Source organism: Elephantulus edwardii, unplaced genomic scaffold (assembly GCF_000299155.1).
Source record: "Elephantulus edwardii isolate Elephantulus edwardi_28Jun2011 unplaced genomic scaffold, EleEdw1.0 scaffold00042, whole genome shotgun sequence".
Taxonomy (NCBI): Eukaryota; Metazoa; Chordata; class Mammalia; order Macroscelidea; family Macroscelididae; genus Elephantulus; species Elephantulus edwardii.
The window spans coordinates 7,479,090-7,491,537 of record NW_006399792.1 but is presented as its reverse complement, the minus strand read 5'-3'; the positions used below and the strand labels follow the sequence as shown (position 1 = coordinate 7,491,537).

The 12,448-nt window shown below is 39.3% G+C and overlaps 1 pseudogene; it reads left to right on the top strand.

The window, feature by feature from the left end:
• Nucleotides 1-2,507: 2,507 nt before the first annotated feature.
• LOC102843098 lies at nt 2,508-3,998 on the top strand (annotated as a pseudogene).
• The last annotated feature ends 8,450 nt before the right edge of the window (nt 3,999-12,448 follow it).

Sequence of the window (12,448 nt, the reverse complement as noted above, 5' to 3'; positions counted from 1 at the left end):
AAATATAATCCACTCTGCAACCCTCATTGCATACTCCTACGATAAAAATAATGCCCTAAAATATAATACTTTTAGACTATTCTCTCCCCCATAAACTTCAATGCCGTAAACATATTCCATCCAGTTTTTCTCACGTTTCTTTTCAAAGAATAATCTCTCCTAGCTACATGTTCAAAGTGTGAAAGACAAAACTTCGTCATCTTTGCCTCCAAGGAGCACTCTGGCTGCACCCTTTCCAAGACTTCACTTTTAGCAGTCCATGAGATCTTTAGTACTCTTCTTCAGTACCACAATTCAAAGGCATCCTTTCTTCTTCTGTCATCTGTGTTCATTGCCCCGCTCTCTGGTGTATAGTAGAGATTGAGAAGACCATGGCTGAATGAGGCACACCTTGGTCTTTAAACTGACATCCTTGCTCTTCAGTATTTTGGAGAGGCCCCTGACAGCAGACTTGCCCAATGAAATACGTCTATTAATTTCCTGACAGCTGGCACCTAGGATGTTGGAAAGCACCATTTATCTAATTCCCACAGATGGAGTATTGTTTCATTAATTTCATTAGTTGTTACTACTCATTAGGAAAGCTTCTAAAGTTTAGACTTTGAAGGAAATAATAGGCCTTGAGGGTAACATCAAAAAACATACTTGTTCCTTGATTTCACTGCTACGTGTTGGTTCTGATTCTATAGCAATGAGTGAGAGTACACTATTTTCTCTGTAGGAGAAAGATATTGTAGTCTACTTCCATAAAGATTTACAACCTTGGAAACTTTATGGGACATAGTCCTACTCTGTTATATAGAGTCACTGTAAGTAAGAATTAACTTGAAGACAAATTTTATTTTCTTTTTAAGTAAAATCAAAGCATTGTAAATAAAACAGTGAATAAGACAGGTGAAGCTCTGCTTTTACAAAAGTATCAGAAAAATAACCAGATAATTATAATTTACACAATTAAATGGTGCACTATCATATCTATAATTCTTACACATAATGACAGTTAATGCTAACAGTTCAGTATTCATTTATTCAATCGATTTATAAGTACACCATATTTACAAACATTAAATGAATAATATTGCAATATGACTTCATATTTCTTGACTCCACATTTAATACCCTTGGTACCAGCAGTCAGACCAGGGGACCTTTTGCATTGAGCCAGTCTGCTGTCAGGGAACTTTCCAAAGGACTGAGTAATGATATAATTTGAGGACTAAAGTGTGCCTAGTTCAGGTTATAGTCTTTTCAATCATTTGCTATGCATCTGAGTGGTGGGCAATGAGTAAGAATGGCAGGGAAAAAATTGATGCCTTTGAACAGTGATGTTTGAGAAAAGTGCTGAATATTTCATGGACTGCCGAAAGGACAAACAGGTATGTCTTAGAGAAGGTGCAGTTAGAGTGCCTTGGAGACAAAGATGATAAAGGTTTGTCTCGTATTTCTTGGATTTGTTACTAGGAGAGGTTATTCCTTGGAGAAGTGAACAGTGGAGAAAGACAGGAAGACCCTCACTGAAGCAGATTGACACAGTGACGTAACAGTGGACTCAAGTGTGTCAGAGAAGATGAGGATGGCACAGGACAGGACAGGGTTCAGATCTGTTGCTTATAGGGACACTATGGCTAATACTTGACTTTACGACACCTAACAATAATAACAATAACAATGCTACACTAAATTAACACTATAATATACTAATCCTAATATTGGCCTATGTCTGTGTTCTTCTGAATTGCTATAGAGTTTTCAAAGTCCAGTTATTTCAGAAGTGGATGGTCAGTCCTTCTTTTTATTCTTTAATCTGGAAGTTCTGCTGAACCATGACCACCATGAACGATCAAGAAAACAAACATCTTCACCATTGGTCCACGGGCAACATCATGATAGATGAAGAAAACCTTGAAATTGTTAATGATTTCATCTTGCTTGGATCCATAATCAACACCCTTGTTACTAGCAAGGGTCATTTGGAGATGTAAAGCATTGGGAAATAATCATAGGGTCACTGTAAATTGTACTCCTCTTGATGGCACTTAACCATCACAATATTGCACTATGCCAATAGTATGAATACTTGAATATACAATATATCTTTAGGTCATGTAGCATTATTCTGTCCTATCACTTAGACAGCCAATAATACTTTTTAAAAAATGATGCACCATATTTTCAAACTGTAATACATTGCTAGGATTGGAGTTTTCCTATCACATTTAGTTTATTATAGGTATAAATAACTTGTCTTCTAATGCTGCCTGAAGACTGCCTGTTTCCACTTCTGCCAGCAGAGAATGAAGACACTGGCAGCTGTATTTTTATTTTTTGAGGGTTCATTTAAAAAGGAATTAACCTGGTCTATGCATTTTTGCCCGTAAATGTGTGATCATTTCTTGTGCATTGATCTCTCATTAGATGAGCTTCAAAGTAGATAATGAATAAAGCTTGTAATCAGTGTTAGAGCAGGATAGCATTTTGCCCAGCATTTTGGGTGTTGAGAGTATTGGATGCTGAAGAAGACCACTGGCCTTGTGGGCTTGGCTGTATGTGACAGTCCACACGAGAGACTAAGAATATTACATACAAAGATCCTGAATGTTCTCGAGCAAATCCCTAAAAATATAGCATTCCAAAAGTATACAGAAGAGATTACAAATGCAAAGTTGAGCATGGTTAAAATGGAACCAGATGTTAAAAAAATTAGAGGACCAACTTCAGGGGGAATTTTAAGAAGATATTTTTCAGGCTGAAAAGGAATTAAGTCTGGCGAGAAAAACGGTACAGTGGAAACCATGAGATCTTTTAGTGGAAGAACTTCCTGCCAATCAGTGGAAATGGCAAATGGAATCACCTTTAAATGTGACTTTGGTATGTTGATTAGAAAATGATGTAATTAAATGTTCTGCCATATTAAATTGTTTCCGTGTTATTGATGTATATATATAATATATATATATTTAAAAAGAGTATTTGATAGTTGCAGTCCTTAAATCCTTAAAAGGAGAAAATGTCAAATGACTAATGGTTCCTATTCTTTATATTTATGTTAACTGACTCTTCAATCGGGCTGCTGTCTTGCTGTCATGTGGAGAAAGGTCGTTGAAGAAAAGTCTCAGGCTCAGAATGTCAGGAATACAAGGAGAAAGTGAGGGCCAAAGATGCCAATGTTGTTAATGAGATTGCAGAGGAGAAGCAGCCGATGGAACAAGTGAGGGAAAGTGCAAAGAGCAGCCAGTCAGTCAAGAAAAGTCCACAGCTTGGTTACCAGCAGGGAATCAAAGGGTTGGGACTGAAGGCAGCGTGCACATATGAAACAAGTTACTCCATCTACTGCAAGGGGAGGAGGAATGCGAATGAGGGATGCAATGGGAGAAGATTGTCCCCCTTCTGATCATGTCTGATAGTGTCTGATTGTGAAGTCTGACTTGCAAATTGCTATAGGATATCTACGTCATGGTAATATTATGGGCCAGGCCAGCATTGCAAGGCAAAACAAATTGTAATATAATACAGCACAATTTAATGAGATGATATATTTCTCTATAAAAGATAATATTTTTCTTTCTAAAACAGGCCAAGTTCTTCACAGGTAAGTTGAAAGCAATCCAGTGAAATGAGGAACTGACTTTTGAGTCTTCCAGTTACCTCAGTAGGTTTGTTAGTTACCCGTGACAAAGAGTCAAATGCAGAATCAAGTGGGGCATGGTGCTAGAATGCCACTTACTAAACCTGTCGTCGAGTCTGGATTCCACTAGTGCCGTGACTGTGGGCAAAGTCCCTTCACCCATTCATAGCTATAATTGCCTCAATTTTAAGTGAGGATTAGAACAAATTTACTTTTTATTTTCTTTTGGCTTTAAGTGTGCTCTGACATTGTGTATTCTAAATCAAAGCTCACACAGTTTCAAATGTAGGATCATCTTAATTTCTAGAATGGAATATGCACAGCACAGGTGTGCTTAATAAAGATTTTAGACTCTCAACCTCTTTTAGGATAGTTCCTCTTGAGTTTCATGTGACAGCAAGAGAGAGACAAAGAGGAATATATACAGAGAGAAAAAGAAAGAGATACATAGAGATAGAGAAAGAGATGGAAAAAGAGAGAGAGGGGGAGAGAGAGACAGAGACAGAGAGAAAAGACTTTAGGATTTTTTAGCATTGTTTACTGTTCATAAAAGACTTTCTGATATATCATCTTGACCTCTCATATCTGTTTTTTAGGTCTTGCTTCATATTCATAATAATAATTGAACAGAAATGCTTTCCATTCCTCATTGCTTTTTACTCCACTTTTCAATTAATTTTCTTCACTTTCTGACTCACCTCATAGAATGATCAACACTTTGCAATTTACTGAAACAGTTGTTCTATAGAAGACTAATATGCTCCAGTGACTCTCCATACTGTTATATCTTCATCAGTCCTAGAAAGGAGAGGGTGCCTGTGTGTGTGTTTGTGGGTGTGCCGGTGTGTGAGTGTGCACGCCGCACCTGCTAAGCCTCGAGAAACATGACTTAGGAAGGGAAATGATTAGATGTTTGGGCTTCCAAGAGAACATTTGCAGATTCTATCTGGAACACATTTTATTAAAATTGCAACAAACTTTATAAAATCAGATGTATGGTTCATTAAGGGAACATTACCTTACAATTATGATTAATTAGATTAAACTTATGAGAGTGTGTTATTTGTTCAAATCAAAAGGGTGGGAGAAGATGATGGATGATGAAAGAGTGTGATAAATGAAGAAAGCAGCTGAACTAAATTGAATGTGTATTCATCCGTTTTCACTTCATAACTAATGATAAATTGAGCATGTCACATTTAACAATACATGTCTGGGCTTAAGCACACAGTTTCAGCTCCTGTTCACTAATGCCTTGTGATAGGTAGCTGAGGCCAAAGAATTGAAATTTTGGTTCTGTACCTTCATCTCATCTTGTTACACTGACCCTTTAGGACAGAGCAGAACTGTCACATAAGGTCTCCGAGGCTGAGGCTGTAAATCTTGATGGAAGCAGATAGCCATCTTTTTCTCCCACTGAGCGGTTAAGGGGGTCTGAACCTTTTGGTTCACAGATGAATGTTTTATCCACTGTACCACTGGAGTTCTCATACACCAGAATTACCTAGATGATTGAGTTTTGACACGTTTGCCTACCTCTTTACCTTTGAAGTCACAATGGATGTTTAATAATTGAACAAGATCCCTTCATGGGCGTTTTAATACACAGTGGAGCTCTGGTCATGGCTACAGTGTTTGAAGGTTTTCCTTACCATTCCAAGTGGTAGAATGAGACATTGTACTCATTTTCTGAGCTAAACGAGGAGAGAAAGGTGGAAAAGGATTAGCAAATTGTAGAAATCTTTCCCTTTATTCCCTCTCTCATGTCAGCTGATTAGATAAAATACCCCAAAAATACCCTCAAAAGTAGTCTGGGAAATTTGAAGGTGATGGATAAACATTCAACAGCTTCCACCAGTTTCCTAAAATTCTGAGTATCACAGTATTTGAAATCACATGGCTGCCTCCCAAAGGCTAGCTGTTATTTACAAAGCTGATATTGGAATAAGGGAGAAAATGTGTGGAAAATATTTTCAGTCAGATGAGATGAGTTTGCCTTGCAGAGTCAGGAAATAGTTTATGAAAAGGAGCCACTATTCCTAGAAAAATTCCAGGCAGCTGTGACATGAAGTCTGACACACAGGCAGTATTTCCCTGCTTTCTAATTCTCCCCGAAATCTGATTAAGACAATATAAATTGAGCGATGGTTTCTGAAAAGGTTGTACAACTACCCCCACCCCTACCCCGCCCCATAGCTTTCTAAAAGGATTTAGGTAAGATTAATTTTGACTTGTGGTGAAGGTTTCTAGTCAGTTTTGATTTTATCTAAACTTCATCTACAAGCCCCATCTCAGAATTGAGTTAAGTATATCTAGCTTGAAATTTTCAGGAATGATGAGACTTTCAAATGATGAGTCTTTTTCAGATTGTCTTCAGCGTATCTTGTGCCTGGGAGATACCTATCTATCTATCTATCTATCTATCTATCTATCTATCTATCTATCTATCTCTCTGTCTGGCAGGAGAGACTTTCGGACAAGAATTATTTTATTCCTCAGAGCAAGGGAGGGAATTTCTGAAAATGACACATATTAATGATTATTTTCAAATTATGAAGGGAATGCGTGGTGTGGTGTCAGAAGCAGTTATTTTGTGTCAGTTATATGGCCATAAACAAGTTCTAGAGTTGGGATTCAAAAACTGGAAGCAATTTTCTTCTCTTGGTGATACTTGGCAATGGAGTTCTGATGAGGTAGTCCCTAGGTAGTTGGCTGCTAACCCAAAGGCCATCTCTATCAAACCCACCAGCAGCTCTGACGTAGAAACATGTACAATCTCCTTCTGTGCAATATGTTGTTGATTGCCTTCGAGTCAAGCATGACTCATTGTGACTCCACAAACAAAAGGCCTGAAGCCCCTCTACAACCAATGACGTTTATCAAAGTTTATAGAGTTTCCGGAGGTATGTTATTTAGGAAGTGGATGCCATTCCTGCTTCCAAACCTGTCATGGTATGTTATTGTTGTTATGTGCCATTGAGTCACCTGGGATGTGCAATATGTTCTTGTTGTTGTTGTTATGTGCCGTTGAGTCGCTTGCGACTCATAGTGACCCTATGTACAGCAGCCCTAAACTCTGCTCTGTCCTGTGCCAATTGCACTGTTTCTGACACTCCCATCCTGATTGCCCCAGTCACTCAATCAATCCACCTCATAGAGGGCCTTCCCCTTCTGCACTGTCCCTCCACCCTTCCAAGCATGATGTCCTTCTCCAAGGACCGGTCCCTCCTTACAACATGTCCAAAGTATGTTATATGGAGCCTCAGAATCCTTGCCTCCAAGGAGCCTCTCGGTTTAACCCTTTCCAGGATGAATCTGTTTGTCCACAAAATCCAATTAAAAGTCTGAGTCCATAACACAAGAGGAGCTATTTTTGGTCATTCTGATTGGGAGAGGAGTGCTATTTGGGATTGACAAGAGAGAAGCCAGCGATGCTACGATGCTGCAATGTGTGAGTCAGCTCTCCTACAGCAAAGTAGTGTGCCAGCCCTTTCTTTTGAGGTGCCTCATGATAAGTTTGGGTAGCCAAAGTTTCAGACAGCAGTTGATTTTGTAACCATTTGTGTCACCCCAGGGGCTCTGGCATAGTCTAAGGAGGTGTCATAATCTCTTTGTTTACATAGCTGGGGAGCTGAAGAGGCACATTTTGATCCCATGATTGTATTAGGAGCAGAACTGGAAACAGAATCCAGCTTTCTTGAGTTCATTGCCAATTCTCCAGGTTAAGGCTCTCTCTCTTCTTTGAGGAACCAACCTCTGTTAATGGTGAATTGTCTTTGGAAAATAATACTGTGAAGGTGAGAGAAGGTAAAGCCTTGAGCCATGCTATTCAAAACGGGAGCTTAGAAGAAGAAACTGTCACACTTGTCTGGGTTCTGACATGAAAATACATTTCAGAGCCAAGACAATTCATCTGTCAGCCTTCCTGATGGAGGGATATTTACTCAGCTGTGGGAAGAGAGCTTCAGTGAACATCCAAGATAATGAAAATTTGATAATACTCAATATTCTGGAAATAACCCTGAATCGAGTAGGTTCTTAGTGTCAGAATGCAAAATGATAAAGAACCTTGAGGGAACTTCCTGAGAAGCTGAAAACAACAAGATCTGCATCAGCAGAGCTTTCATATTGGGAGGGGAGGGCTTTGTGTTTGACAAGTAATGGAAAGAACACGGACAGTTCACTTTTGCATCCTTAAAAACCCTTGAGTCACTGTTGAGTTGATTCTGCCTCATGGTGACTCTAGATGTGCCAAAATAAAGCTGGACTCCATAGGGTTTTCAGTGGTGGTGAACTTTCGGACACTAATCACCAGGTCTTTCTTTCAGCATCCTTCTGGGTGAATTCCAGCTGTGAGAGGGACATGAGGCTTGGAAGCATGGAGGGTTGGTGAAGGAGAGAAAGACCCTCAATCAGGTGAATTGGCACAGTGACTGCTGAAATGGGCTCTAGTGTGTCAGGAAGTGTGAGGATGGGCCGGGTTTCAGATCCATTGTTCATAGGGTCAGTGTGAGTCACACTTGACCTGATGGCACCTAACAAAAACCACCTTTTGGCTAGCAACCAAACACCTAACTGTTTATGCCACCCAGGACTCCATTTTCATCTTCAATGCCTAGATAATGCCAGCCACAAGATGGATAGTTAACAAATAATATTTGGAGTAGATGACAGACAGTATTAGTAGGAGAAAGAGCATTTTTAGGCTTTAATACATTAAAGACAAAGTTGTGCATTTGAGTAGTGCTTTATTTTTCTTCAAAGAGACATTTCGCTCCTCTATTTGATGCTTGATTATTAACTTGAAAATAAAGTTATTATTTTTAGATTAGATTTAAATAAAACACATTTCTATTTTGATCTTTCTGCCTTACTGGTATTTGGAACCATTTTAATTTGCTACTTTTGGTAATAACCACACATGATAGCTTGTTTTAGGGATTTGAATGAAATCTACTCCTCACAATCACTTATTGATAAGGTTAAGGCTCATCTCTCCCGAGAAGAAAACAGAAACTCTAGGATATTAATCTCATTCTTTCAAGGTCCTACTGGAAATGAGCAGCTGAGTCAGAATTCACAGCCCCCAGAGAGCCCCAAGGTGTCCACTGGGCTGCACTGCTCTAAAAAACACAAACTTTCCTTTTCACACACATCTATTCCCAGGGACCCTCTAATGGTGCCCGTAAGCATGAAGAAAAAGTAACCACTCTTCCATGAATTCTCCCACCAGTGCAAACAGTGCAAATTGTTTTCTTTTGGGGTCAAAGCTTTGCCACCTGCCATTTCGGACTTGGTGGAGGGCTGAAATACATCATTTGAGGGGTGAAGCGCTTTCTCTCATCCGTCACTGACTAGTCTTGACTTTTCCCTGGGAGATCAGCTCTCTCCACTTCTGGAGAGGCCACCAGCGCCTTGTTTTTCCTCCAAGCACCAGGCGTTCTCAGGAGACTGAAGGGACATGCTGCTCTAATTACAGCTTCAGAAGAAAGGAAAGGTGAAGCAATTAAACTAATGCTCTGTTCATTCATTGCCAACTTTATTTGTCCTGTTTCTACGATCCCATCTTCCCCCTACCCCCTTTCTTTTTGTGCAGCCTGTGGCTTGCCAGCCTCATCCCACTTCCTCTTTGATATTGTCTCATAAAACTCTATGTCAGTATTATAATCACCTGACCAGCATTGTAGGTTATGTTATTCTCCCCCTTCCCCGCCCCCTAAAACACACCGGTAGAGAAAGCATTTAAGCTTGACACTGTGACTTTCCACGGCTAAGTTCCGTCCTTTTAGCACAGAAAAGCTTTCAAGTACTCACCGCCATGCACTTACTTTTTTACTTAAAATGACTTTCATCCCATCTTCCTCATCTGCTTGCCAAAGAAGGAAAATAGACTTCTCTGCTCGGACTCATCAAATGAGACTGTGATAGAAAAAAATATATAGGTCAGGCAATAATAGCTAATTTACCAGGGACAGTACATTTGTTCCAACTCTGTTTTTTCAGGTTGGCAGGCTTGTGGGAGAAGAGTTTCAACATAGCGATCCTTCTGGGACAAGATTTGGACCTTAGAAGGAATGTTGGTTTGAAATTGGAGGGAGAAGAGGAGAAAGGGTAGAATATTGAGTGACATAATATTAGCTAGAGCAAGACAATATTGTCCTAATATAGAAATGTGCATCTATAGTATATGTTTTTAGCTTTTAGGTGATAAGGATATCACTTTCATTGTCTGGACACTCTTGTCTTATTGCCATGATGCAACTCTCTACCACTTCTGGGGCTCACACTAAATAACCCTTTATCAATGGCACTATGCACAAAATTGTGAGAATTCTAATTCAGCAGTGTTCCTTAATCCCGCTTCTCTATCTTTCCTAATTTTACTTCTATTAGGTCTCCTATTAGACCTCTCCTTATGTTGTTATATACTTTTGAGTTGGAGCTGACTGATATCTGGCTCTCCAGTGGGTTTTCAGAGGCAGTATCATACGGAGGAAATTGCCCTTCTTTTTCCCGTGGCTGAGCAGCTGGATGATTCCAATAGTGTACCTTTGAATTGGTTGGCTGATGATTTAGAATGAGCTGGGGTGTTGTACACACACATAAACACACAACATGTTTGTTTACTTTTATGTGTCCTCGAGTCACTTCCAACTTATAGTAACCCTATATACAACAGCTCCAAACCCCTTTCTATCCTGTGCCAAGCTTATATCTCTGACATACCTACTCCCATTACTCCAGTCACTGAATCAATCCATCTCATTGAGGTTCTTTCTCTCTTGTGCTGTCGCTCCACCCTCCCAAGCAGCATGATGCTCCTTTCCAAGGACTAGTCCCTCTTTGCAACATGCCCAAAGTATGTCAGATGGAGTTTCAGAATCCTTGTCTCAAAGGAGCAGCCTGGTCTGGTCTCACCCTCTCTAGGATGAACTTGTTTGTTCTCCTAGCAGTCCATGGTGTACTCATGTACTCAAAACTCTTCTCCAGCACCATACTCAAAGATATCAAATCCCATCCTATGACTTCTAGTCATTGTCTGATGCATTATGGCCTGGACCAGGCGCACTTTAGTCTCAAGACTGACATCCTTGCTTTTCAGTACTTTGAAGAGGTCTCTGACAGCAGACTTTCCCAATGTAATTCATCTTTTAATTTCCTGGGGCTGCTGGTACCAAGAGTGTTGATTGTGGAGCCAAGCAAATTAAAACTGTTAACGATCAATCTCTTCACCGTCTATCATGATGCTGCCAATTGGCTCAGTGGTGAGAATCTTTGTTTTCTTGGTGTTAAATGTCAATTAATATTTAAGGTTGCAGTCCTTGACCTTCTGCAGCAAGCAAAATGCACATACACTTCCATATATACATAAAGATTCCCAGAATACACAAATACAAAGATTTTTCAACTCCATTCACAGAGATTTGGATTCACTTGGTCTTGGGAGAAATATGAGAATCCCTATTTTTAAGACATTTCTCCAGTTCATTCTAATGACTGTATCTGTCTTAGACAAATGCAACCACTTGTTAATGGAATGTCCTGCCAATAAAGCATTTCTAGCATTCTTTATCATCTTCTAGGATTCATATCTGGAAAAAAAATTACCGTATTACAGTACTCTACACAACTGTTTCAAAACCTGCTTCTTGCTTCTCTCACTCTTGTTTGAAATGTAAGTGCCTTTCCACTGCATTTCTGGCCTATCTTTCTCTCCTACCCGTACCTTATAATCTGTTCACACTAGACACTGGAATGCCACATTTTGTGTTCCCTTTACCTAAAATTTCCCCTCTTCTCCTTCTTCATCTGGTGGCAAGATCTCCCCCAAATGTTCTTTTCTGTGTAAAGTCTTCCCTGATTGGATCAGGTAAGTTAGTTTCTCTGTAATTCTAAGGCCCCTTCTTCATGCCACCAAAACAACATTCATCAGCTGGTGCAGCAATTTGTCTTCCTCAGATTGCAGGATACTAGATGTCAAGGACAAGTTTGTACACCTTATTGTTTCCAAACCTACTGTAGAGTATGGAAAGGAATAGTTTCAAGAATTGGGGATTGATGATTGATTGAAAGAATATTCTTGATGCATAATGGTTAGGATTATAGACTAATTTCACATTGACTAGATCTGGTTCTTTATTATGCTACTTAATAGCTGTGGGACTTAGCCTGAGTAATTTACTTCTTTGTGTTTTAATTTTCTTCTATTGCATGCTGCTGTTGTTGAAACTGTGCTGTTAGGTCAGGTTCAATTTGAAGTGCCTCTTACAATAGAAGTAAATACTGCCCAGTCCTGTACCAGCCTCAAAGTTTTTGTTATGTTTGAGCTATTATAACAACAACTATGTCAATCCATCTCATTAACGGTCTTCCTATTTTTCCACAGACCCTTTTGCTACTTTATCAAGTGTAATGTTCTTTTCTAGGATCTTGTTTGCTGGATAATACATTTGAAGTACGTGAAATGAAGTCCTGCCATCCACACTTTTAAGAAACATTCTGGTTGTACTCCTTCCAAATTTGTTTGTCATCCTGGAAATTCTTGGTATATTGAGCATTTTTTGTGAATATCATTGTCCAAATTCATTAATTTTTCAGTCCTCTTTGTTCATTGTTGAGCTTTCATATGAACATAATTGAAAATACCATAGTTTGTGTCAATTGCATTTTCATCTTTAAAGTGGCGTGCAGTACTTTAAAGAGATCTTTGTGCATTGTGTAATGCTGGTCTTTTTGACTGCTGCTTCAATGAGTATTGATAGAGTATATAAGAAAAATATAAACCTTGACAATGTCAATATTCTCTGTATACTGGGATGTTGT